Source organism: Sus scrofa, chromosome 3 (assembly GCF_000003025.6).
Source record: "Sus scrofa isolate TJ Tabasco breed Duroc chromosome 3, Sscrofa11.1, whole genome shotgun sequence".
In the NCBI taxonomy this organism is placed as follows: Eukaryota; Metazoa; Chordata; class Mammalia; order Artiodactyla; family Suidae; genus Sus; species Sus scrofa.
The window spans coordinates 33,410,331-33,437,206 of record NC_010445.4 but is presented as its reverse complement, the minus strand read 5'-3'; the positions used below and the strand labels follow the sequence as shown (position 1 = coordinate 33,437,206).

General features: G+C 45.4%; 1 long non-coding RNA gene across 2 annotated transcripts in view; it reads left to right on the top strand.

Moving 5' to 3' along the window:
- The window catches only part of LOC102160708, a 220,514-nt gene that overhangs the window by 61,623 nt on the left and 132,015 nt on the right, over positions 1-26,876 (top strand). The window contains exons 1-2 of one of the 2 annotated variants that reach the window (XR_002342431.1): positions 6,523-6,761; positions 7,569-7,656. This is a non-coding gene — a long non-coding RNA (uncharacterized LOC102160708). Of the gene's footprint in view, positions 1-6,522; positions 6,762-7,568; positions 7,657-26,876 lie in introns of those variants that run through there. The other variant, XR_002342430.1, reaches the window with a different exon arrangement.

Sequence of the window (26,876 nt, the reverse complement as noted above, 5' to 3'; positions counted from 1 at the left end):
GGTTGCTGGGTCTTATGGTAGTTCTATGTATATATTTCTAAGGTACCTCCATACTGTTCTCCATAGTGGTTGTACCAGCTTACATTCCCACCAACAGTGTAGGAGGGCTCCCTATTGTTATTTGTGGACTGATTAATGATGGCCATTCTGACTGGTGTGAGGTGGTATCTCATGGTAGTTTTAATTTGCATTTCTCTAATAATCAGGGATGTTGAGCATTGTTTCAATTGCTTGTTGGCCATCTGTATATCTTCCTTGGAAAAATGTTAATTTAGGTCTTTTGCCTATTTTTCCATTGGGTGATAGGCTTTTTTGCTGTTGAGTGGTATAAGTTGCTTGTATATTTTAGAGATTAAGCCCTTGTCAGTTGCATCATTTGAAAGTATGTTCTCCCATTCTGTAAGTTGTCTTTTTGTTTTCTTTTGGGTTTCCTTTGCTGTGCAAAAGCTTGTTGGTTTGATTAGGTCCCACTGGTTTGTTTTATTTTATTTCTGTTGTTTGGGGAGACTGACCTGAGAAGGCATTTGTAAGGTTGATGTCAGAAAATGTTTTGCCTCTGTTCTCTTCCAGGAGTTTGATGGTATCTTGTCTTATATTTAAGTCTTTCAGCCATTTTGAGTTTATTTTTGTGCATGGTGTGAGGGAGTGTTCTAGTTTCATTGCTTTGCATGCAGCTGTCCAGGTTTCCCAGCAATGCTTGCTGAATAGACTTTCTTTTTCCCATTTTATGTTCTTGCCTCCTTGTCAAAGATTAATTGCCCATAGGTGTCTGGGTTTATTACTTGGCTCTCTGTTCTGTTCCATTGGTGTGTATGCCTATTTTGGCACCAGTACCACACTGTCTTGATGACTGTGGCTTTGTAATAGTGCCTGAAATGTGGGAGAGTTATGCCTCCTGCTTGATTTTTGTTCCTCAGGATTGCTTCAGCAGTTCTGGGTCTTCTGTGGTTCCCTCTACATTTTTGGATTGTTTGTTCGAGTTCTGTGAAAGGTGTCATGGGTAATTTGATAGGTATTGCGTTGAGTCTGTAGATTGCTTTGGGTAGTATGGCCATTTTTGCAATATTAATTTTTCCAACCCAGGAACATGGAATATCTTTCCATTTCTTTACATCTTCTTTAATTTCCTTGATTAATGTTTTATAGTTCTCAGCATATAAGTCCTTTACCTCCTTGGTCAGGTGTAGTCCCAGGTATTTGATATTTTGGGGTGCCATTTTAAAAGGTATTGTATTTTTGTATTCCTTTTCTAATATTTCATTGTTAGCATACAGAAATGAGACTGATTTTTGAATGTTAATCTTATATCCTGCTACTTTGCTGAATTTGTTGATCAGTTCAAGTAGTTTTTGGGGTGGAGTTCTTAGGGTTTTCTATATATGGTGTCATATCTTCTGCACACAGTGACAGTTTTACCTCTTCCCTTCCTATTTGGATGCCTTTTATTTTTTTGTTTGTCTGACTGCTGTTGCTAGGACTTCCAGTACTATGTTGAATAACTGTGGTGAGAGTGGGCATCCTTGTCTTGTTCCCGACTTTAGTGGGAAGGCTTTCAGGTTTTCTCCATTAACTATTATAATTGCTGTGGGTTTGTCGTTAAATGGCTTTGATTATGTTCAGGAATGTTCCCTCTATACCCACTTTGGCGAGGGTCTTGAACATGAATGGATGTTGGACTTTGTCAAATGCTTTCTCTGCATCTATTGAGATGGTCATGTGGTTTTTGACGTTTCTTTTGTTAATGTGGTGTATAATGTTGATTGATTTGAATATGTTGAACCATCCTTGTGAACCTGGGATGAACCCCACCTGGTTGTGGTGTATGATCTTTTTTATGTGTTGTTGGAGTTGGCTGGCTAAAATTTTGTTGAGAATTTTTGCATCAAAAATTTGATCTATATTCATCAAAGATATTGACCAATAGTTTTCTTTTCTGGTGGTACCTTTGTCTGGTTTTGGAATTAGCGTGATGGTGGTGTCATAGGATGTCTTTGGGAGTGTTCCTTCTTCTTCAACCTTTTGGAAAAGTTTAAGGAGGATGGGTATAAGTTCCTCTTTGTATGTTTGGTAGAATTTGCCTGTGAAGCCATCTGGTCCTGGACTTTTATGTGTAGGGAGTGTTTTTATGACATATTCAATTTCATGTCCAGTGATTGGTCTGTTCAGTTGATCTATTTCCTCCTGATTCAGTTTTGGCAGGCTGTAAATGTCTAGAACGTTGTCCATTTCTTCTAGGTTGTCAAATTTGTTGGCATACAGTTGTTAATAGTATTCTCTCATTTTTTTTGTATTTCTGTAGTATCTGTTGTGACTTCTCCTTTTTCATTTCTTATTTTGTTTATTTGGATTTTTTCTCTCCTCTTCTTTGTGAGTCTAGCCAGAGGTTTGTCCGTTTTGTTTACCTTTTCAAAGAACCAGCTCTTGGTTTAATTTTGTCTGTTGTTTTTTGAATCTCTATTTTATTGATTTCCTCTTTTGATCTTGATGATTTCCTTCCTTCTGCTGACTTTAGGTTTTGTTTGTTCTTCTTTTTCTAATTCAGTTAGGTGGTGGGTTAAGTTGTTGACTTGAGATGTTTCTTTTTTTTTGAGGAAGGCCTGTATTGCTATGAATTTCTCTCTGAGCACTGCTTTTGTGGGTTTCCCATAGATTTTGGGTGGTTGTGTCTTCATTATCATTTGTCTTGAGGCATTGTTTGATTTCCTTATTGATTTCCTCATTGACCCATGGGTTTTTTAGTAGCATGTTGTTTAGTCTCCATGTAGTCAGTTTTTCTCATTTCTTTTCCTGTGGTTAACTTCTAATTTCATGCCATTGTGGTCAGAGAAGATACTTGAAATAATTTCTATGCTCCTAAATTTATTGAGGTTAGCTTTGTGTCCCAATATGTGGTCGATTCTTGAGAATGTTCCATGTGAACTTGAGAAGCATGTATATTCTGATTTTTTTGGATGTAATGTCCTGAAAATGTCAACTAAGTCTAACTTTTCTATTGTGTACTTTAGGATCTCTGTTGCCTTATTGATTTTCTGTCTAGAGGATCTGTCCATGGATGTGAGTGGGGTGTTAAAGTCTCCTGCTATGATTGTATTCCCATCAATTTCTCCTTTTATGTCTTGTTAGTATTTATTGTAGCTATCTGGGTGCTCCTATATTAGGGGCATATATATTGACAATTGTAATGTCCTCTTCTTGAATGGATCCTTTAACCATTAAATAGTGTCCTTGTTTGTCTTTCTTTATGGCCTTCATTTTAAAGTCTATTTTGTCTGATATGAGTGTTGCAACTCCTGCTTTCCTGTCTTCTCCATTGGCATGAAATATCTTTTTCCATCCCTTCCTTTTCAATCTATGTGTGTCTTTTGCCCTAAGGTGAGTTTCTTGTAGACCGTCGATGGAATGTTTTTGCTGTTTTATTATCCAACCTGCCGCTCTGTGTCTTTTGATTGGAGCATTCACTCCCTTGACATTTAAGGTGATTATTGATAGATATGTATTTATTGCCATTTTAACCCTTGTTTTCCAGTTGATTCTATGTTTCTGTTTTCTTTTCTTTGGATGGTTTCCATTTATTTTATGATTAAGTACTTTTCAGTTTTTGTGAATGTAATGTTCATTTTGATTTGTGGTTGCCTTGTTTTTTAAGTATGTTGAACCCTTCCTATATCTATTTGCTTTAGCCTGATAGTCATATAGGCTCAAAAACATCATTAAAATAAAAAAAGAATCTATATTTTCTTACTTTCCTTCCCCACATTGTATGATTTTGTTGTCTTTTTTTTTTTTAATGTGTATGCTGGCTTATTTAAGTGACTGTTTTCCAATTGTGGTTTCCTCCATCCTAATTCTTCTTCTTCTTTTTTAATTTAGAGAAGCCCTTTCAGTATTTCTTTTAGAATGGGTTTCGTACTGCTGTACTCTTTTAGCTTTTGTTTGTTGGAGGAATTCTTTATTTCCCTTTCTAATTTAAATGATATTCTTGCTGGATGGAGTATTCTAGGTTGCAACTTTTTTCCTTTCAGCACTTTAAATATATCTTGCCACTCCCTTCTGACCTGTAATGTTTCTGTAGAGAAATCAGCTGATAACCTTATGGGGATTCCCCTATAATTAACGCTTTGCTTTTCTCTTTCTGCCTTTAGAATCCTCTCTAACTTTAACTTTTGCCATTTTTTATTATAATATGTCTTGGTGTGGGCCTGTCTGGGTTCACCTTGTTTGGGGTCCCCTGTGCTTCCTGTATCTTCACATCAGTATCCTTTACATTTGGAAAGTTTTCAGCCATGATTTCTTCAAATATACTTTCAATCCCCTTTTCTTTTTCTTCTCCTTCTGGAATTCCTATTGTGTGCAGATTGGCCTGCTTTGTGTTATCCCATAGGTCTCTTATAGTGCTTTCATGTTTTTTTCATTTGGTTTTCTGTCTGCTGTCCTGATGGGGTGATTTCCAGTATTCTGTCTTCCACGTCACTAATTCATTCCTCTGCACCATTCATTTTGGTCTTTATTGCCTTTAGCTCAGTTTGTATCTCTGCAAATGAATTTTCTAGGTTTTCTTGGCTCCCCCTGATATTTTCTAGTGCCTCTCTAAAGGAATCTGCATTAGTGTTCATATCCTCTCTTAATTCTTTCAGCATTTTCACTGTCTCCCTTTTGAACTCAAAGTCTGTCAGACTGTAGGGGTCTGTTTCATTGTTGACTGCTTTAGATGAATTGTCCTGTTGCTTTAAGTGGGAATGGTTTCCGAGCTTCTTCATCTTGCCTTGTGTTTTTCTTTTTCTGTGAGTTTGGGGAAGCCAAACTGTAGTCTTGTGAGGCTACTTCTATGCAAGAATGCCCCTTTGTATTTTTGGGGGGTTACTATTTATTTTTGGTTTGGGAGTTTGAATATCTGCTGTGTCTTTCTTTGGTGTGAGCAGGCTGTTATTCCCAGGATGTCCAGTGTGTTTTCAGGGAGAAGGAGGCAATGGGTAGGGCCGGCAGTCCGTGCCTTGTTGTTGGGGTCTCAACAGCAGCAAGGACCTGCATGAAGGTGGCACAGGCTAGTTGTTGCAGGGCCCTGGGAAGTGGTAATGAGCTCTAGGCAGATCTTCAAGGTGACCAGGGCATTTGGCAGTAGCAGCAGTGGGGTGTGTGAGCTCCCAGAGGAGTGAGAGCAACAAGAGCCTGTGTTCGATTGCAATGCCCTCCTCTGAGGTGATTGGAACCATGGGTGGTGCCTGCTTAGGGACCCCTAGTGGGAGTGGGCCATGACCACCTCTGGAGTCAGTGGTAACTGTGGTGGTTTTTCCCCACCTCCTGTAGACCTTGTATGTGGCCCTGTCTCACTTAGCCCACATAAGAGGTGCTGTACAGGCTGCTCCTAGTTGCAGGATCCTGGGAAGTGACAGAGATCAGGCGTGTGGATACTGCCCAGAGTGTTTGGCAGTGGCAGCAGCAGGGCGGGTGTGTTCCCTGGGGGGTGCAAGAGCACCAACAGGTGGTGTTCCGTTATAGTGCCCTCCTCTGTGGTGCCCTTGAGGTAAATGGGGCTGCAAATGGTTTCTGTTCACAGACCGTTAGTGGTGCCAAGCCACTCCCACCTCTGGAGCCAGAGATAACTGGTGGTTTGCCCCCGCCTCTTGTAGACCATGCCAGACGTACTTTGTCCTGCTTAGTCCCCACAGGAGATGCTGTACAAGCTGCTCCTAGTTGCAGGTTCCTGGGAAGGGACAGTGGTCAAGTGTCCGGGCATTGCCCAGAGTGTTTGGCAGTGGCAGCAGTAGGGTGGGTGTGCTCCCAGGGGAGTGAGAATAACAACAGGTGGTGTTCCATCACAGTGCCCTTCTCTGTGGTGCCCTCTGAGGTGGTTGGGGCTGCAAGTGATTTTCATTCAGGTATCCCCAGTGGCGGCGGGCCACGCCCACCTCTGGAATCAGGGATAACTGAGGCGGTTTGCCCCCACTGCCTGCAGACCACACAAGAAGCACCCTGTCCCACTTAACCCACACAGGAGGTGCTGAACCAGCTGCTCCTAGTTGTAGGGTCTTGGGAAGGGACAGTGACCAAGAGTCTGGGCACTGCCCAGAGTGTTTGGCAGTGGCAGCTGCAGGGTGGGTGTGTTTCCAGGGGAGTGAGAGCAACGTTGTATGATGCTTGGTTGCAATGCCCTCTTTTTTTCTTTTTTGCCAACCCCTGTGGTGATTGGTGTCACGGGTGGAGCCCACTCACAGGCCCCCAGAGCTGGCAAGCCACGCCTCCCTCTGGCCTCTGAGATGACCGTGGTGGTATGTCCCTGCTCCCTGTAGATCATGCAATAGGCACCACGTCACACTTAGCCCCCTGATGCCCTTAGCCCACACAAGAGGTGCCTGGCCACCAGTAGCCTGCACAAGAAGCACCCAGTCTCCCCTAAATGAGCAAGAGACTTCTCACACCACCTGTAGCCTGTGCCAGAGCAGCCCCGCCCTCCGAGAGCCCACAGGCATGCGCATGCGCACGCTGGGGGCGCAGGGCGTTTCCTCTGGCGTCCGCCCCCCTCTCCTCCCCAGCAATGGCGCCTGGCCTCTCCCGTGGGGTCAGGACTTTGTCCAGCTTCCCTCTGGCAAGGTGTTCCCCTCCTCCGCCTGTGGCGTTCTGCTCCCCTGCCCCTGCCACACTGCTCCTTGGCCCCTCAGGCCGTCCCCACCCGGCCAGCCCCAGTCCTCTCCCCAGGACCGACCTCTGGAGCTTGAGTCTCAGTGCCCGGCCCCCGCGCCAGGGGCTCAGGCTGTGGTGTCCAGGTGGGTGGTTCGCATCATCTGTGCGGCTCTCCCTTGCTTTGCTGTTCTCAGTCCAGCTGCAGCGCTTTTCTCCACGACTTTGAGGTCCCTTCGACTCAGCTGATTTTTCCGTGGGTTTAGGTGGCTTCCCAGGAGGTGGGTCCCCTTTCTCTTTCACAGCTGCCTCTCGGGAATGCTAGTCCCATCCTGATTCCTTCTCTCTCTCTCTCTCTCTTTTTCCTTTGCTCTACCCAGTTGTGTCAAGAGTTTCTTGCCCTTTTTGGAGGTTTAGGTTCTTCTGCCAGCATCCAGTTGATGGTCTGTGCGAGTCGTTTTGCATGGCAATGTGTTTTTTGATGTGTTTATGGGGGAGGTGATGGCAACCTCTTACTCCTGCGCCATCTTTCTCTGCCCCAACACAACCTTGCTCAGCCCCAACACAACCTGTTTTACTTTGTTTTCTGCTTTTTTATTGAATTGAACTTTTTTTGGAGATCAATTTGGATTCATGTTAAGGTGTAAGAAATTATGGAGAGAAATACCCTGCCTTCTGACCCCAGTTCCCCCCAATGGTAACACTCTGCAAAATTAAACAAAATCACAACAGGGATATTGACTGTGGTAGAGTCACTGGTGGTATCTTTCCATCATTGCAAAGATTCCTCTAGATATAGTTTTATAGCCATACCCAGTTAAGGTATTTTGATTGCAAGGAATAAAGTCACCCCAGGAGATCTTAAGCAAGGGAAAAAAAGAGATTTTTTGGAAGAAGTATTAATATCTGCTTTTCTTTGCTCATCATCTCCTGTTCTATTTCTTCTTTTTCAGTCAGGTGACTGCGGTGAAGCTGTCAATCTTAGACCTTGCTCCTGTTACCATAGAGATTGGTCAGGTGACTGAAGGCCAGCCAATCACAGTAAGCCATCCCCCTGCTAATGGGGATTGGTGGTGGGTGGAGGGGTGAGCATATTTCCAATTCTGGCCTAAAGACTTTTCTTGGATTTTTTTTGCTGTGGAGCTGTAGAAAAGGCTTGCCTCTAAAATTCTGAAGTGAAAATAGTGGGGGTGTCTTTGCTTGGGGCCTGTTTCCTTCCATGTGGGACAACCTGTCTATCTGAAACAGCATGAAGCCCACCCACAGATGTAGGTATTGGAAAGTGGCACAAGAGTGAGCGATGGAGAGTATAACTTTGTTTCCTCTCTGGACCCAGTTGTGCCTGAGGTCCCCTCCATCTCTCTACTTACTGGTATGTAAATCAGTAACTCTTGTCCTTTTGCTTAAGTTGGTTTGAGTTGTATCACTTTCCATCCAAAGAATGCCATTGAGTGCTGAAGGATCCCAGGAAATCTCTTGGACTGAAGCATGGCAAGGCTTCTTGAAGGTCTGAGGCCAGGAACTCAAGGCAGCAGGACCCAGCAGGACCTGCCTCTCAGCTGCCTTTCTGCCTTTCCCCAGGCACTGGTCTCTGTCTTTGCTTTCTCTGAGGAACCAGCTTTTGCTTCTCCTCCATGCTTACAGCTGGCAGAATATGGCCACCCCCAGCCCCTGACAGGTGGCTGTCTCCTAATCCAGATTCCAGATTCATAGGGTAGAGAATCCATTGGTCCAGCCTGAGCCTGATGTCTGCTCCTGTGTGATAGTTACGGACAGGAGGTCAGGGCCATGTGTTGCAAACAAGACTGCCAGCAGCTCACCTTGGAGGTGGGAAGTTCATTCTTAGAGAAAGGGAATCAGCATGGAATTTGCTCATACCCCTGTGGAGATGCCTAGCCCAATCTTAGGGTGCAGAGAGTCTCAGTGTTGGCCCCTCAATAAAATCTCGGGAAAAGTATATATATACATATGTGGATGACTGAGTCACTGTGCTATATGGCAGAAAGTGACACAACACCATATATCAACTATACGCTAATAAAAAAAAAACCTCCAGGGGAATGTAAAAATACTGATTTGGGGAACCATCCTCAGAGATTCTAATTTTTTTTTTCCCACTGTTCAGCAAGGGGGTCAGGTTATCCTTACATGTATACATTACAATTATATTTTTTCCCCCATCCTTTGTTCTGTTGCAACATGAGTATCTAGACAAAGTTCTCAATGCTATTCAGCAGGATCTCCTTGTAAATCTATTCTAAGTTGTGCCTGATAAGCCCAAGCTCCCGATCCCTCCCACTCCCTCCCCCTCCCATCGGACAGCCACAAGTCTCTTCTCCAAGTCCTTGATTTTCTTTTCTGAGGAGATGTTCATTTGTGCTGGGTATTAGATTCCAGTTATAAGTGATATCATATGGTATTTGTCTTTGTCTTTCTGGCTCATTTCACTCAGTATGAGATTCTCTAGTTCCATCCATGTTGCTGCAAATGGCATTATGTCATTCTTTTTTTATGGCTGAGTAGTATTCCATTGTGTATATATACCACCTCTTCCGAATCCAATCATCTGTCGATGGACATTTGGGTTGTTTCCATGTCCTGGCTATTGTGAATAGTGCTGCAATGAACATGCGGGTGCATGTGTCTCTTTTAAGTAGAGTTTTGTCCGGATAGATGCCCAAGAGTGGGATTGTGGGGTCATATGGAAGTTCTATGTATAGATTTCTAAGGTAGAGAGATTCTAATTTGATTGATCGGAGGTGGGGCCTAGGTGGGTTTTAAAATTTTTTTTTTCCATTTTGGACTATTTTCTCACTAGCTCTTATGCTTTTAGTTGTTAGATTGGAAAAAAATTTTTTTAATTAAAAATTTTTTTTACTGACGTATAGTTGATTTACAGTGTTGTGTTTGTTTCTGGTGTACAGCAGAGTGATCCAGTTATATAGATTCTTTTTCTTATCTTTTCTATTATGGTTTATTATAGGATATGGAATGTAGTTCCCTGTACTATACAGTAGGACCTTTTTGTTTATTTTATATATAGTAGTCTGTATCTGTTAATCCCCAATTTATCCTTCCCTCACCCCCTTTCCCCTTTGGTAACTGAAAGTTTGTTTTCTATGTCTGTGAGTCTGTTTTGTAAATAAGTTCACTTGTATCATGTTTTTATATTCTACGTATAAGTGATATCACATGGCATTTGTATTTCTCTTTCTGACTTATTTCACTTAGTATGGTCATCTCTAGGCCCATCCATGTTGCTGCCAATGGCATTTTTCATTCTTTTTTATGGCTGAGTAGTATTCCATTGTATACCTGTACCATGTCTTCTTTGGGATTGGTGTTTTTAAAAGAAATTCCAAGATAATCTCCAATGTGAATCCAGGACTGAGACTCACTGATGTAGTGGAATATATTTAAAGGGGATCTAATGATAATTTTGGAGCTAGCCCAGACCATCTGAAAAAGCAATGGGGAGCCAGATTGAGGGCTTTCTGGTTAAATTTTTCTTCCTCTTTCAGTTCACAGGATTAGCACTGTTTATAGATAATCACTATTAAAGAAGGTTAGCTGATAGTTCTGTTATCTTACAAAACTCTTCTTTCATATTTATTTTAGTTAACTCGTAGGATGTATGCAGTTTTTGTGTTTCATCCATCTGCTGATGCTGGAGTCAAAGTTTTGGGTAATGGGAGTTCCCGCTGTGGCTCAGCAGTAACAAACCCGACTAGTAACCACAAGGATGTGGGTTTGATCCCTGGCCTTGCTCAGTGAGTTAAGTATCTGGCGTTGCTGTGAGCTGTGGTATAGGTCGCAGATGCAGCGCAAATCCTGTGTTGCTGTGGCTGTGGCGTAGGCTGCTGGCTGCAGCTCTGATTAGACCCATAGCCTGGGAACTTCCATATGCTGCACATTCTGCTCTTAAAAAAAATTGGGGGTAATGTCTTTGTCCATCTGAAGATTTTCAGGGCTTATGGACTGCAAGTTTGAAAATTCTAAGAGCTCATAATAAGAAGAAAAAATGATCACATGGAACTTCCAGGATTGTGGTGTTCCCGTCATGGCTCAGTGGTTTAAGAACCTGACATAGTGTCTGTGAGGATGTGGGTTCGATCCCTGGCCTCGCCCAGTAGGTTAAGAATCCAGAGTTGCTGTAAGCTGCAGTGTAGGTTACAAATGTGGCTCGGATCTGGCATTGCTATGGCTGTGGCTGTAGCTGTGGCCGGCAGCTGCAGCTCTGAGTCCACCCTTAACCTAGGAGCTTCTATATGTGCAGGTGTAGCCGTCAAAAGAAAAAAAAAGAGAGACTTCCAGGATCACATACTCCTGAAATGAAAACAAAGTTTGTATTTTCAGGGTTGAGTCTCTTTTGTTGGTTCTGACAAAGCCCCTGCTGGTGGTTGAGCTTGGGTATCTTCACCATGGCATCTGGGCTCCTTCAGAACGAGTGACCCAAGAGAAAGTCAGGGAGAAGACAATGCCTTTCATCAGCCAGCCTCTGAAGTCAGAGTCTATAATTTTGGAAAAGCCCTATTGGTCACACAGGTCAACAGGGGAGCGGACTGGACAAGTATACGTCAGGCAGCAAGAATCACTGGGGGCCACTTTGGACACCATCTCTCATAACCAGACAAAATACCATCTGTAAGCTTCTATCTCAGTGTGGCACCTAGCAGACATCTAAATCCTTCCCTCACCCCTTAACTTTTTTTTTTTTTTTAACAATAATTGCTGCGTTTAAATCTCTCAGACACAGTCAGAAAGGCCTCTGACATCCCTCTTTTCTCTGAGGCTCACAAGTGCAGTTGCTCAGAAGTCCGGAAACATACTCTCTGTTTTGTGCATCCTGTTTTCTTTCTCCCCATGAGGACCATCTTAACTCACAAGACCCATTTAGTGATTAACCTTTATTCTCTCACTGAATGGAACGTAATCTCACCCCTGTGAGGGCTGGAACTCCAAGAGGGGCTTAATTCTGAAAACTCATGAAAAGTAGCGACACAAAGACAAGTGTCATTTATGAGCCCTCGTGGGCCCTGCGCTGATTAGAAAACCATTGCGACATAATTGCAGAGCTGGAGGAGCCTATGAACGGAGGTGGGCTGGCAATAAGGATGTCGCTAAAATCATCCTGGATAAAGCATATCTTGTGGAATGCGCCACGCCTGTGAAAAAACAAAGCCTCTACCTTCCCATGGTACTAGAGAAAGCTTCTTGAATTCAAATTTCACAACAGGGTAGTTTTAGGTTGATTTTGATAAGGGCGAGAGGGGGAGACAAGAGGAAGGGACATTTAAAAAGTTGGGACAGGGAGTTCCCGTTGTGGCTCAGTGAAGACAATCCAGCTAGGATCCATGAGGATGAGGGTTCAATCCCTGGCATTGCTCAGTGGGTTAAGGCTCCGGCGTCGCTGTGAGCTGAGGTGTAGGTCGCAGGTGTAGCTCGGATCTGACATTTCTGTGGCTGTGGTGTAGGCCAGCAGCTGCAGCTCCGAGTCGACCCCTAGCCTGGGAACTTCTATATGCCACACTTGTGCCCCTAAAAAGCAAAAATAAATAAATAAATAAATAAATAAATAAATAAATAAATAAATAAATAAAGTTTGGACAAAACATCATTTATTCATTCCACAAGGATTTATCAGGCGTCACGCTGGTTAGGAGCGACACAGAAAAGGATAAAGAAGATGCAGTCCCTGTTCTCAGCGAGTGTGTCATCCAGGAGGGGAAAGAGAGCAGTAAGTTGGTCATGCTGTTGTAGTGGAGGGGTGAGTGAGAACACAGAAAGTCCACTTTTCAGCCTGAGGATTGCAATGGACTTCCCGGAGGAAGTGGCGACGCTTGAGCTGAATTTTAAAGCTCAGTGGTGAAGACAGGAAGAAGGAAGGCAGCCCAGATAGAGGGACTGGCGGGTGCTGAGACATGGGAGGTGTGGACTGTAGGAGACATGTCGGGAGATCAGGCAGATGCCGAAATAACCAAGCAGGATGCTTGGGGCTTCCAGTTCAGATGCCCCGTGTCCTTTGCCTGCCTCTTGTTTATAGAAATCCTTTGTGTGTGTGTGTATTTCTTTTTCCGAATCTTTTCCGTTATAGGTTATTACGGGATATCGAATATAGTTCCCTGTGCTAGACAGTAGGTCCTTGTTGCTTATCTCTTTCATAAGCAGTAGTGTGTATCCAGGATGGACCCAGAGATTATCATACTAAGTGAAGTAAATCAAAGTCATATGATATGTGGACTCTAAAAAAAAATTGCTACACATGAACTTGTTTACCAAACAGAAATAGACTCACAGACATAGAAAACAAACTTATGGTTACCAAAGGGAAAGGAGAGGAGGAGGGGTAAGTTAGGTAAATTGATAACTTTTTTTAAACAGATATTAGACCCTAACTGGTGTTCAGGTACCTACACATCGTTGAGTCCCTTCAGCCTAGAGAGGAACTGTTTTTTCCTTGAAATAACCAAACAGTGGGTTTCCTTTTCTCTGCTGTCTGCTCCTGGCACCAAAGAAATGAGTGGAGTTTATTCCTGATAAGAATAATTTAAGGACATTTTAAAAAAAGCAGTGATGAAAACAGTTTCCCTTTCTCTTAACTTCAGTAGCTAAGATACTTTTTTTTTTTTTTTTCCTGGTCAACCAGACTAAATGTATTTGATTGAGATTTATTTTCCCCCTGTCTGTGTCATAATTGCAGTACTGTTTAAGTAACACATTCTGTGTTAAATTGCAGCCAACACTGGTACAAAAAGTTTACAGGTGGGCAGAGGTGAGAGTTAACGAATGACCTTTCTGCAGGAGGAAAATGCATTAGTGCTCTGTGCCGAATTCCTAAAACGGGGGGCCCTGGGACTGGGGAGATAGCCAGAGGTGAGGCCTCAGAACATGGTGAAATGCACTTTGAGAGGCCTCACCTGCCAGGGACACCTGAGACGTGATTTGCAGTCTAGATCTAGCCTGAGTGATGAGATTTCAGATCCTTTATTCTGTGGCTGTAACATGAGAGAAAGATCTGGAAAGATACAGGACACATTCCCATGGGTTAGTTGAACATCTGTTGTACGCCAGGCACTTTGCCAGGTCCTGCGGTCAGGGAGGGAAGGTCCAAAAGCTTGGGTACCACAACTGGGTCTGAAGTTGCCGTTGCTCATATATCTCCTGTGCCTGGGGTGCCGGCCCCACCCCGATTTAGCAAGCCTCTACTTCACTTCCTCCCCCCAATTTTCTCTGATGTTCAGTCTGCAGGATATATGGAGACTCCCTCTTCCTTTTCCTTTGAACCATCATGGACCTAGAATCAATCTCTCCTTTTCACACACACACACACACACACACACTCACACACTCATGCTCACACTTAAACACTCAACACACAGAGCTGTTCATGGTTATTTATTTGCTCCCATGCCAGTCTCCCCCACCCTGCTTCCACAGGCCTTCTTCTTCTTCTTTTTTTTTTTTTGTATTTTTTATTTTTTGCTTTTTAGGGCTACACTCGCCCAGGCTAGGGGTCGAATCGGAGCTGTAGCTGCTGGCCACCGCCACAGTAATGCCAGATCTGAGCTGCATCTGTGACCTACACTGCAGCTCATGGCAATACTTGATCCTTAACCCACTGAGTGGGGCCAGGGATTGAACCTGCGACCTCATGGGTACTAGTCAGGTTTGTTGCCACTGAGCCACAACGGGAACTCCCTCTGTGGGCCTTCTGAGGACAAGGCTAGTCTCTTATTTATTTCTGTCTCCCTATTTTTAAAACTTAGTTCCTGGGATCTAGCAGGCGCTCAAAAATGTTTGTTAAAGGAATGAATAAAAGTTTAATTCTGGATTTGTTCCATTTATTTCTGGATCTTTATGTCCTCAACTGCCCCCAATAAAACTGAAGCCTTAATAATCATGGGGGGCCCCCCCTCTGATGCCGACATTCTTCAGTTTTACCAAGTGCCACTTGGCTAAGCACTGCTATATTCTAGAGTCAGTGGAGGATGTGTTCCGTGGCTACATGAGGATGGAAGATGTTTTGTTTCATTAGAGAGAAAAAAAGAAAGAAAAAAGAAGGTTCTCAAGGGCACCTTCAGGTTTATGAGTATCTCCTGTGCATATGACTCTGGTGGGGTGCTGAGGGGCTGTGGCCGATTGGGCTGGTGCCCCCAGAGCCGGGCTCTCCTGGCCTTCCTGGACACGTGGAAAGCCACATTTCCCAGACTCCTTGGAGCTGGCAGGGACCAAGCAGCTTGTTGAGGTTGGAACTGAGGTCACTTCCAGGCAGAAGTACTTTAGAGATGGAGTGTGCTTCTCTCTCTTTTTTCCCAGCGGTAGTACACGAGGAAGCATCCCATTCCAGATGGTGATGCTTCCCACAACCTGGTGTCTGAGTGACTGTGTGGAACAGAGTCCTGCTGACTCAGGGGAACTCATGGCAGGACTGAGACATAAAATTTTGTTGTGTTAAACCCCTGAGATTTGGGTCTGCTTGTTACTGTAGCAAAATGTAGCCCATGCTGACTGATGCATGAAATGGTTTATTGGCTCTTTTCCAATATGCTTGAAAGTTCTGAACTCTCGAGGGAGGCATTTTTCTTGCTTCAGCTCGAGCAGTGCCCAAATGCCTTGATAACCAATCGCCACTTTCCATCGCTCAACTTCTGAAAAGGGGGCAAGGAAGGAACTGGGAGAGATGGAGAGATGGGTTCTGTAGGGCATCACCCTTGGACAAGGTTTTGTTGATCTGTGCCCTGTTAGTAAGTTCATAGACCCTTAACATTCTAACCAGGCAGCTGCTTGATTTCTAAGTGTCTGGGGAGTAGTTTATTTCTCCTTTCTGAACAAGGGGAATCATTTTGCTAACAAATCAGTAAATCTGCCAGCCAATATATGAAAGTCCCTTGGAGTTCCCCTTGTGGCTCAGCAGTAACAAACCCGACTAATATCCATGAGGATGCAGGTTCCATCCCTGTCCCTGCTCAGTGAGTTAAGGATCCAGCATTACTGTAAGCTGTGGTGTAGGTGGCATGCATGGCTCAGATTTGGCATTGCTGTGACTGTGGCGTAGGCTGGCAGCTCCAGTTCCACCCCTAGCCTGGGAACTTCCATATGCTGTGGGTGTGGCCCTAAAAACAAACAAACAAACAAATAAAAGTCCCAGAAAATAAATGTTGAAGTCTCGGGCCTGGATCTAAGCTCGATGCTCCAAAAAATGGGAGTCTAAATCGAGTCTGCACGTAACCCAGTTAATCGGGACCAGAGAAGCCAGATTTGAGCCTCCCCCCTCAGGCGCTGTAGGACCAGGGAAGGAAAATAAAGCAGTGCGGTGTAGTGGGGCTGTGCTTGGGTTCAGTGCCAGTGACCTCTGTTTGAATCATCACTTCCGACTTTTGAGCTGTATGATTTTAGGGAAGGTGCTTTAACTCTCTGAGCAGAGTTTCCTCAAGTGTAAGAGAATGAAACTAATAAAATTGACCTCCTTGGGTTGTTGAGAGTGTGAAAGAGATGATGTCTTAGGGGCTGGTGCAGTCAGTGTCACCCCTCCCTCTCTGGCCCTCAGGTTTGTCTTATACCGATGGTGGAGCCTCTCCACGTTTTTGGTTCTGATTGACATACAGTATGCTGATCTTACCCCAGAGGAAATGATCTGGCTGCTTCCAGAGCCAGACTGAGGTAGACGTGGGCTCTGAGCCTTTGCCTGGATACCTTTCAAGCTGTATTAGTGACTGATTGCTGCCTCAAATGCTACCCCAAATTTATCAGTTTGAAAAAACCACCCAGTTGTTATCTCATAGTTTCTGTCATCAGGAGTCCGTGTGCAGCTTGGCCAGGTGCTTCCAGCTCAGGGTCTTCCAAGAAGATGCAGTCATACTATTGGCTGGGGCTGCAGCAACCTCTGCTTCCAACCTCACTGATGTGGCTGTTGGACTGAGGGGCTCAAGTCTTGCTGGCTGTTGGCTGGAGGAATCACTTCTTTGCAACATGGATCTCTCCATAGGGCAGGTCACAACAAAGCAGCTGGCTTCTGAGGCAGGCAGAGGGAGAGAGAGAAGGAAGGAAGGAAACCAGAAGAGAAGCAACTGTCTTTTTGTAACCTGACCTTGGAAGTGGCATCTAGTTGCTTTGGCCATATTTTGTTCATGAGACCTGAGTCAATAATTCCAACCCATAAGGACCTGACATTGTCTCCATGAGGATGCAGTTTCAATCCCTGGTCTCACTCAGGAGCCAGTATTGCTAGTATTGCTGTGGCTGTGGCATAAGCTGGCAGTTGTAGCTCCTATTCAACCCCTAGCCTGGGAACTTTCATATGCCGCAGGTGTGGCTATAAAAAGAGAAAATAAATGCCTTTCTGTGCCCTGTTCTTCTGCACTGTGTCCCTCTGGGGCTCTGACCTCATCTCAGGTAGATTTAGGATTCAGTCATTGGCATCTGTCTATGGCTGTGATTGAAAGGGTGCCAGGAATGCTTCAGCTTTGCAGGTATCTCATCCCTGTGCGCCTCGGCGACCGGAATCCCATCTTCTCTGGGATGGAGATAGAAACCAGAATGTGCAGGCCGCCCTACCAGCTAGGTGCTGTGTGGTTTATATGAAATGTCTCAGGCCACCCACATATTTCCATTATATAGATGAGAACACTGAGGCCCAGAACCACTAAGTGCTGAATCAGCACTTGAACCTAGAACCCTCAGCTTTCAGAGTTTAGACTGATTCCACCTCAGCATGCTGCGCCTTCTCTTAGTGATTTCCTCCTTGAGCTAAACCCTGGGGAGTTTGCTTAGTGAATCCCTAAAAGGCCTGTGCCTGGGGGATGAGGGTCCCCCAAACCAAGGTAGGTGGCTGATTCTGCAGTCACATGGAAGGTGGGCAGGGGGCTCTGTCAGTGTTCGTCACCTCTAAGGTCCTGCTGAGCGAGTTGCATTGCAGATTTTTCAAAGCAGATTTTTTTTCTTAGCCTCCGCTTTTCCAGGAAAGGATGATGCAATGTGGACAGCCAATCTAAGCCCTGGGAGAGGGGAGGGGTGCGTTGCTCAGAGTGTGGTCTGCAGACCAGCAGCATCTGTATCTCCCGGGAGCTTGTTAGAAACGCCAAAATCTCCTGAGGGCCCCAGTCTCCTGCTGCATCAGAATCTGCATTTTAACAAGGCCTCTCGGTGACTTGAATGCACAAAAACGTTTGAGGAGTGTTGAGCGGAGGCTAAGTCTGAGGCTGTGAGTGCTCCAAGGAGCTGAGTCTCTCAATGCATTTTGTGACACAGGTGGAGAATATTGTGTGCCTGTTTCCATTTTCCCCCTATTGTTTCTGCCTCATGTACACTTTTATGCACACATCCATGTGACAATTCTTGTAACATTAATTTTCTGCAACAAGGTGCTTCATGGAGCAAATTCCATTAAGCCATTTTAATCCAAGGTTTAATTTTCTCTACAGCTCAACTAAATTGATTCCATTTTTTCCCATTAAAATGTTTATCTGTCATAAAATTATTTTCATGGGATCAGTTATTTTCTGTTTAAATTTTACAACAAATGTAATTCATCAGTCTTTTCACTTATACCAACTTTCTGCTGATTTTAACATTTGCTGTTTTAGCTTTTATTTATTTATTTATTTTGGCTGAGCCTGTGGCATGGAGAAATTCCAGGCCAGGCATCGAACTTGAACCCGAGCCACGGCAGTGACAACCCTGGCTCCTTAACCACTAGGCCACCAGAGAACTCCAAGCTTCTGCTGTTTCAACGTTTTGTTTGTTTCCTTCTTTTGTGGTCTTTCTATCTACTTCAAATCTACTGGGTTAAATTTTGCTGACCTAAATTTTATCAAGATGCTTTTCTTCTGGGAGTTCTCCTTGTGGCTCAGTGGCTTACGAACCTGGCTAGTATCCATGAGGATGTGGGTTCAATCCCTGCCCTCGCTCAGTGGGTTAAGGAGCTGGCATTGCCATGGGCCGTGGTGTAGGTCGAAGACACGGCTGTGGCTGTGGCATAGGTCGGCAGCTGTAGTTCTGGTTTGACCCCTAGGTTGGGAACTTCCATATCCTGCAGACAAGGACTTAAAAAAAAAGAATGCTTTTCTTCTGTCAACTTTCAGCCCGTAGCAAAGTCTAGTGTGTGTCATTTCAGCCCTGTTTGTTTTCCTTGCAGCCAGGTATTTTCTAGCAGTAATCTATGGTAGGGATAATTATCAGGATGCAAGTGAGGGCAGGATTTCTGTCTCCCCTCAGCCTGCCGCCTTGTCTTCAGGACCTAGGACAGTGCCTGGGATTTAGGAGATGCTCCACAAATATTTGTGGGCAGAACAAATTAAATTCACAAACAGTTGAATCAAGGACTGGTGGTTTGTTTGTGTTTGTCTGATAAGAGCAACTTTAGGATCAGAGACAGGAGGAGGCAGGTGGGAAAGAGAAGAGAAGAGAGAAGATGGAGAGATTATGCACACCCATGCATGCACATGTACATGGACACACACATGTGCACACAGACATGTACATATACACACATGTGCACACACACAATCCACACATATGCAGGCATGCACAAACACACATGTTCATGTACACACCCATGCACATACACAGAGACACATATCCACCTGCCATATATACACACAGCCACACAGAGGTGTGCACACACAGACATGCATAAACACACATGCAATAGTCACAACTACACATAGCCACATGCATACTCATGTACAAACACATGCATGTTTGTATACATGCATGCATGCACATACACAGACACACACACAGGCACTCACATGTTACACACAGAGTCTACCAGAAAACCAGCTGCTGCCTTGGTGTGAATTTATTCAAAAATCAGACCATGTGAAAATCACAGGGAACTGGAGATGAAGTATGCTTGGCCCTTCTTTTCAAAAGCTCCCAGTCTGGTGGGGGAGGTGGATGTGGAAGCCAAGCAATTAAAATGCAGCCAGATAAGGGCTGTGTGGAAAATTCCTCAGAGCCGTGGGAGCTCAGGGTGGCGGGATGATGGGGTTTCATGGGAGCTGTTAAGGTCTAAGCCATCAGATATTCTGCTGGATTCTTCTCGGTGTGTTAGCTAACTAATTATAAAATAATTATAATGAACACTTCAGGGGAAGGGATAGGGTTGAAAAGGCAGAAGAGGGCTGGAAAGGAGATTGGAAGAAGAGCAGTTAGAGAGCTGGGAGGCCAGTCCACCTGGACAGAAGGAGGCAGGCTGCGTTGTCCTTGACCCCAACATCCCAGCCTCCAAAAAAGGAAACAGGAAGCATCTACTTACTTAGGTTTGCTTCCCAGACTCAAAGAGAACTGGGGCCAAAAGAGCTCTGGAACTCCCCACCCCACCCAACTAGCAAGCGGGATGTTTTATTATGCAGAAGGAGCTGCAGAGATTTGGTGTTCCTTCTTGGATTAGTCCGTGTCTATTGCAACCAAATGTGCAGCAAACATGCCCCACATCTTGGTGGTTTACCATCTTAAATATTATTTTTCTCACTCGTAAGTCTGCAGGTCAATTGGCTTTGGTGAATGGAGGCTGGATTTGGCTGAGCCTGCCTCCAGACTGGAGATTCTGCACATCTCCATGGGCTCCTTGACCAGTGCCTCCCTGGAAGCTTAATCTAACTAGTACTGGCAGGAGCAGAAGAGGGCAAGCCCACTTTTAAACATTGTTAAAGCCCAGCAGCCCATTGGCCATCGCCAGTCACATGATGGAGGGAAGGTTGGTGTAATTCTAATATGAAGGGAGGGGAGAACTGGGAATACTGGTCTAAACCTGCTGGAGCCCTTGAGGCAGGATGAGTGATGATCAGGGGCCAGAGGATGGTAGACGGGTGCCAGTTCCTGCCACTTCCTTTCCCCTTCCGAGCCCTGAGACCCGGGGCAAGTCAGCGTCTCTGAACCTCAGTTTGCTCATCTGTAAAATGGGCATAAGAATAGTCCCCATCTCCTTGGACGTGGGGATTGCCTGATTTATTCAAACAGCCCTGTAACTGGAGCTTTGACCTTGTAGCCCCTATCATTTCTTCTCTTCACATCAGCCAGAGTCATCCTTTAACTACAAAAGTCCTCCAGAAAGAGACCTCTCCCCCACTTAGGCAGATTCATGGTTGCCAGGAGCTGGATGGGAGAGCGGAAATGGGGAATGACTCTTTTTTTTTTTTTTTTTTTTTTTTTTTTTTTTGTCTTTTTGCTATTTCTTTGGGCCGCTCCCGCGGCATATGGAGGTTCCCAGGCTAGGGGTCGAATCGGAGCTGCAGCCACCGGCCTACGCCAGAGCCACAGCAATGCGGGATCCGAGCCGAGTCTGCAACCTACACCACAGCTCACGGCAACGCCAGATCGTTAACCCACTGAGCAAGGTCAGGGACCGAACCCGCAACCTCACAGTTCCTAGTCGGATTCGTTAACCACTGCGCCACGACGGGAACTCCGGGAATGACTCTTAATAAGCCTGAGGTTTCTTTCTAGGCTAAAGAAAACGGTCTAAAATGGACAGTGATGATGGTGAGTATACAGTCTCTTTGCCTGGCATCTTCTTGCCTTAGATATTTGCCCTTCTCCTCAGGTCTTTGTTTAAGTAGGATGATCTTTTCCTGGTCATCCCATTTAAACTTGCACTGGGCTCTGCCAACCTCTCTCTCCTGAAATATTTTCTCTGGGATTTGGAACAATCTTATATTTTGGTCATGCACTTTCTCATCTGTTCCCTCCTCCTCCTCTCCCCCCACCCCAAATAATATACCGTGGGAATGTAAACTTCCCGAAGGCATGGGTGTTTGTCTGCGTTGCTGATGGCTGCCTCTCTCCATCCATATTTGTCAAGTGAATGATGGAAACAATATAATTCTTAAGTGCTCGAGACCTGGCATGTACGAGGGGCGTAATCAGTGTCGGCTTTTATCATCACTGTTTTTTTCAGATGAGCTCCTTAATTGTGAGATTTTCTGTCTGAGGTGACTGAAATATTATCCCCCCACACACACACCCCGGAGTCCTTGCTGGCACACATGTGTGGGTTGACTCCCGCAGTGTCTGTAGATGCAGCAGTTCAGCCCCAGGTTCTTTCCTGCTGGGCAGAGCGAGCCATGACATTTATAAATCTCTAGGCTCTTCATCCCCTGCGGATTCTCAGAGAGGAGTCCTGCTTTGTTGCTAAACACATTGCCCCACTTTGAACAAAGGAATGAGAGCCACCCCGGCAGCACCCTGGGGCTGTGACGTCACCTCTGTTATCAGGAGGAGGAAGCTCGGGCTTGGGGACCGACTTGCCCCACGTCACCCGCCCGGGGAGGGTGAAGCCACTGTGGACACACATATCCCTGGGGTCCTGGTCCTCACGCTGCATTCTTGAGTTTTTGCACAGATCTGTTGGTTTGGAGGACTTTTCCTGACATTGAACTAACATTTGTAATTCCTTCCAGTAAATCCCACACATTCTCATGACCAACTGTTCCCTCGTCCATGTCGACCTTTTAAAGAGAATGCCCCAGCTCTGTCAGAGCAATTCCCACAGCACTGGGCCCAGAGTCCCCTTTAGCATGCAAAGTGCAGCTGTGGAGCCCATTCTGATTGTGATTCATGGTGCGCAGGGTGGAGAGTTAAGCCGGGTCCCTTCCTAATCAGGCACCATTGAATGGGGACCGTGGGGCGACAGATGGGCTTGTTAGGACCTCGCAGGTCTCGGATGCTGGGCCTGATGAGGGGTGTGGGTGCTCTGAAAAGACAAACATGGCACTTCAAAGTCTTCCCAAAGCCTCCTGCAGCTTGGGGAGCCACTGAGAATAAGGACGAGGATACCAAATGGTGGCGGTTGGAGACCGTGTTTGCAAACCCACCATTTATGGAAGGACCTGAGGACACGTGTCTTGTTCGTTAGGTGATTCCATTTGGCAGGACATAAAACAACCCAGAAGGCCAGATCCAACAAGCTGTTGCAAATGCATTTGCTCCTATGGGTTGGTTGGCTTGATTTCAAGAGCAAACCACTTGAAATAGGATGAAGGCGGCATGTCGAGATTGACCGTGGACTTTGGACCGATAGTCCCGTTTGCCTGAAACCTCTCGGTCAACATTTCTTGGCAGGAAGTAAGTTCATTTAACCTCAGGGTAGCTCAGCAAAATTGACTGAGTGCCCGCGATGGGCTGGGGGGTCTAGAATGGAAAAAGCTAGATTCTTGCCCTCCAGAAATTCGGTCCAAGGCAATGTAAATACTTTTGTACAGGACACTTGCAAACACCAAATATGGAAGCCAGACAGCCGACGTAATGGTATAAGATTGTGTGTGTGTGTGTGTGTGTGTGTGTGTGTGTGTGTATAAGGACATTCCCTAAAGAATGTATAAATCTTACATTTTTAGGTACTAGTTTTTATTTTTTTCCCCTTGCCTTTTTTTCTTTATCTAGGTATTATTCATATACCATAGGAGGATGAGGTTTCCATAATGTTGTAGTTATCAACCACACACCACAGAAGGTACCCATTTTAAGGGTATCATTCAGTGGTTATTAGTATATTTACAGAGTCACCACCCTCTTATTTTAAATAATTTCCATCACCCCAGAAAGAAACCTCCTGTTCATTTGTCAGCCCTCTTTATTCCTGCCTTGGCCTGAGGCAACCGCTAATCTACTTTCTGTCTTTATAGATTTTCCTTTTCTGGACATTTCCATATAATGAAATTGCCTAACGCGTGGTCTTTTGTGTCTGGTTTCTCTCACTTAGCATAACGATTTTGCAGTTCATTCACTTGACATGCTCAGAAGCAACATTTCCAACATCCATATAGACTTTAAATTTTGTCCTCTTCCCTCACAGTTGTAGGCACAATTAGCTCGCCTGATGCTGGGGCAGTTAAATACTGGCTTCACTTTGGTCTCAGTGGAGATACGATCTCTTGTTAATATTAGCACTTTTACTTTTTTTGCCTTCAGTCCCTTTTCTTTTTCTTTTTCTTTTCTTTCTTTCTTTTTTTTTTTTTTTGCTTTTTAGGGCCGCACCCACACCATATGGAGGTTCCCAAGGCTAGGGGTCTAGTCAGACCTACAAGCTGCCAGCCTACACCACAGCCCGCAGCAACACCAGATCCTTAACCCACTGAGTGAGGCCAGGGATTGAACCCAACGTCTCATGGTTCCTAGTCGGATTCGTTTCTACTGTGCCACGACAGGAACTCCTTCAGTCACTTTTTATAAGATACTGAGAATCCAGTTTAATGAAAGCGCTAAATCGGAGTTCCCGTCGTGGTGCACGCAGTGGTTAACGAATCCGACTAGGAACCATGACGTTGTGGGTTTGGTCCCTGCCCTTGCTCAGTGGGTTAAGGATCCGGCGTTGCTGTGAGCTGTGGTGTAGGTCGCAGACGCGGCTCGGATCCTGTGTGGCTGTGGCTCTGGCGTAGGCTGGCAGCTACAGTTCCGATTAGACCCCTAGCCTGGGAACCTCCATATGCCGCAAGAGCGGCCCAAGAAATCGCAAAAAGACCAAAAAAAAAAAAAAAAAAAAAAAAAAAGCGCTAAATCATCCTCTCAACAAAGACAGTGATGGTGCTGGAGCTGCCAGCCAACTCACAGAGGTACCTCTAAGAGGTACCTGTCCCGTGATGTGTGCAAGTTCACGTTTGGCAGACAAACTTGATGGATGGACAGGGGTGCACCATGTACGACAGTACAGCTTGTTCACAGCTTGGAAGTGTGAACACTGGGGACTGTCTGTAAATGTCACTGTCATCTTCATCCTCTCAATAATGGCAGCTACCTTTCCCTGGTCCATGCTGTGTGTCAGACATGGTACAAGGCACTTCCCATGTAGAGGATTCTTGTATCTTCCTGCCCCTAGAGGCTTCCTGTATCTTCATTATTATTCCCATTTCGTAACTGGAGAAAGGTTTAAAGAAACATGTCTGTGGTCACATGAGGAGGAAGGGATGTTTGAATGCAAGGTCTCTGGACTCCACAGCCTGCTCTGAAAACCACAGGGGACCCTTGCACAGCATGAATTTGAACTGCCTGAGTGATAAGAGGATGATTTTCCGTAGTAGATAGACTATCCTTGGTTGCTTGGGTTGGATCCGTGGATGTGGAAATGAGAATGCAGAGGAAGCATGTATAAGGAGGGGGGAATGGAGGATTCGGGGGCTGGCGCCCCTGACCCCTGCGTTGTTCAAGGGGCAGCTGCACTGTCTACATGGATTCAATGAAAAAAGGATGGGTGGGTGGAGAAGTAACTCTCTGGGCAGCAGGAAAAGGGTGGCAAATGGAGAGGGCAGTGCCCTGGATCAAGAGCCGTGATTCCAAACTGCAGAGTTAGGTCTCAGAATCCTTTGGCGCTTGTGACCAAGGCCTCTTTCCTCAGTGGACAGTCACAGTCTGGGGGTGCAGGGCTAGACTCTTCAGGTTCCTAGAGTCCCAGGCTGATGACCTGGCTGGGGCAGAGCCTGACGGGCTCTAAGACCAGTCTGGTTGCCCTGCCCCCGTGAGCGGCCACCGTCTGGTTGAAGAAGGAATTCTTGCTTCCTTAGCTGGCAAAGCCTTCTCAGTACAAAAAAGTATTTATGGTCTCTTTTATTAGAAAGGCACTTAAAGGCCCTGAATTGAGAAGGCAGGTGTCTGGGATGTGGCATATGGAAGTTCCCAGGCTAGGGGTCAAATCAAAGCTACAGCTGCTGGCCTATACCACAGCCACAGCAGCTTGGGATCTGAGCCACATCTCCCATCTACACCACAGCTTGTGGCAATGCTGGATCCTTTAACCCAGTGAGCAAGACCAGGGATCGAACCTGCATCCTTATGGATATACTACATGGATTCTTAATCCTGCTGAGCCCTGGTGGGAATACCTTAATATTCTTTTCCTTAAGGGTCTTCTTCTCAGCCACCTTCTCAATGGTTTTGTTGATGAAAAGGGAAAAGTGTCCAATATTTTTGCCTTCCAGGATCCTGATCTTTGCCGGCAAGGATGCTGAGGTGTGTATCCCAGGAATCATGGGCTCTAACCTAACTCCTGATCAGTGACTGGAGTGCTGCCTACATACTCTATGGCCCCAGGAAAATTCCTTAATTTTGCCAGGCCTCAGCGGCTTAGACTGTGACATGGGAATACAAACACCACCTCTACCCACTCTTAGAGTTTTTGTGAGGATGAGATGGACCCCGAGCTGGTCTCTTTTCAGAAGTGTGCTGTCCAAAATGGTAGTGACCAGCCACATTTGGCTGTTCCCATTAAAATGAGTTAAAATGAAATACATTTTAAGAGTCAGTCCCTCCATCATAAGAGCCCTATTTTAAGGCCTCAGTAAACATATGTGGTCTTGTGCGGCTCAGACAAAGAATACATCCATCACTGCAGAAAATCCCCTTGGATGGCGTTGTTTTAGAAGACAACAGTGGTGCATTCTTTTTGGACCAATAGGTGGGCTTTGCAAACTTGCTCAAAGTTGAAAATAAAATCATTTAGGGGCCAGAGAGGCAAAAGACACAACTGCTCAGTGGAAATGCTTGAGTTGTTTGAGAAAGGTGGAAGAAAACCCCCAAACCTTTCAAAGCTGGCGACGTTCCTGGGCGAGCTTGTCACCAGCTCTCTGCCGGCAGCAGTGCCACGGCAATGTGATGTGTTAAGTGTGTGTGACGTCCTCATTATTGCCAGATAAATTCATTAGGATGGTTGTGATCACAGTGAATACTCAATGAAGTGGCAGTGGCAGGACAATCAATTAAAGTGTTTCACAAACCGGGCTCCCCCAGAGGGACACCTCCCTCTGGCTCCCTCTGTATGTCTGCAGGTAGCACCAGGGCTGGCACCTTCTCTGAGGGGCGGCCACTGAAATGTCAGGGCGCCTTTAGAAGGGGTCACTGCAGCACAGAGCCTGGCGGGGCTTGAAGACATTTGGCAACAAAAGGGCTCAAGGAATTTGAATCTCAGCCTCTGGGTTTGTAGCAGGAAGGCTGGAGCCGTCAAGGGCAATTATTGCCTGCTGCACTCGCGCAGGATTTATCGGTGCAAATGTTCGGGGCATATATTTCTCATGCTTGACTGCCAGCTACCTATAGGGATGTCGTGGGAGATCAATCAGAGAGCATCCTGAGAGCTGAAAGTTTTTGGAGACAATTTGTCTTAGTTTGTTTCCTCGGTTCCAACTCTGGATGCATCACCAGGCAGCTGGGAGCTCCTAGGCACAGTGCTAGCCTCTCTCAGCCTGTTTCCTTATCTGTAAAATTCTTGCCTCACAGTGTGGGTGGGCTGGAGACACTATGTGCCAGCACATAATAGGAGCTCAGCAAGAGGT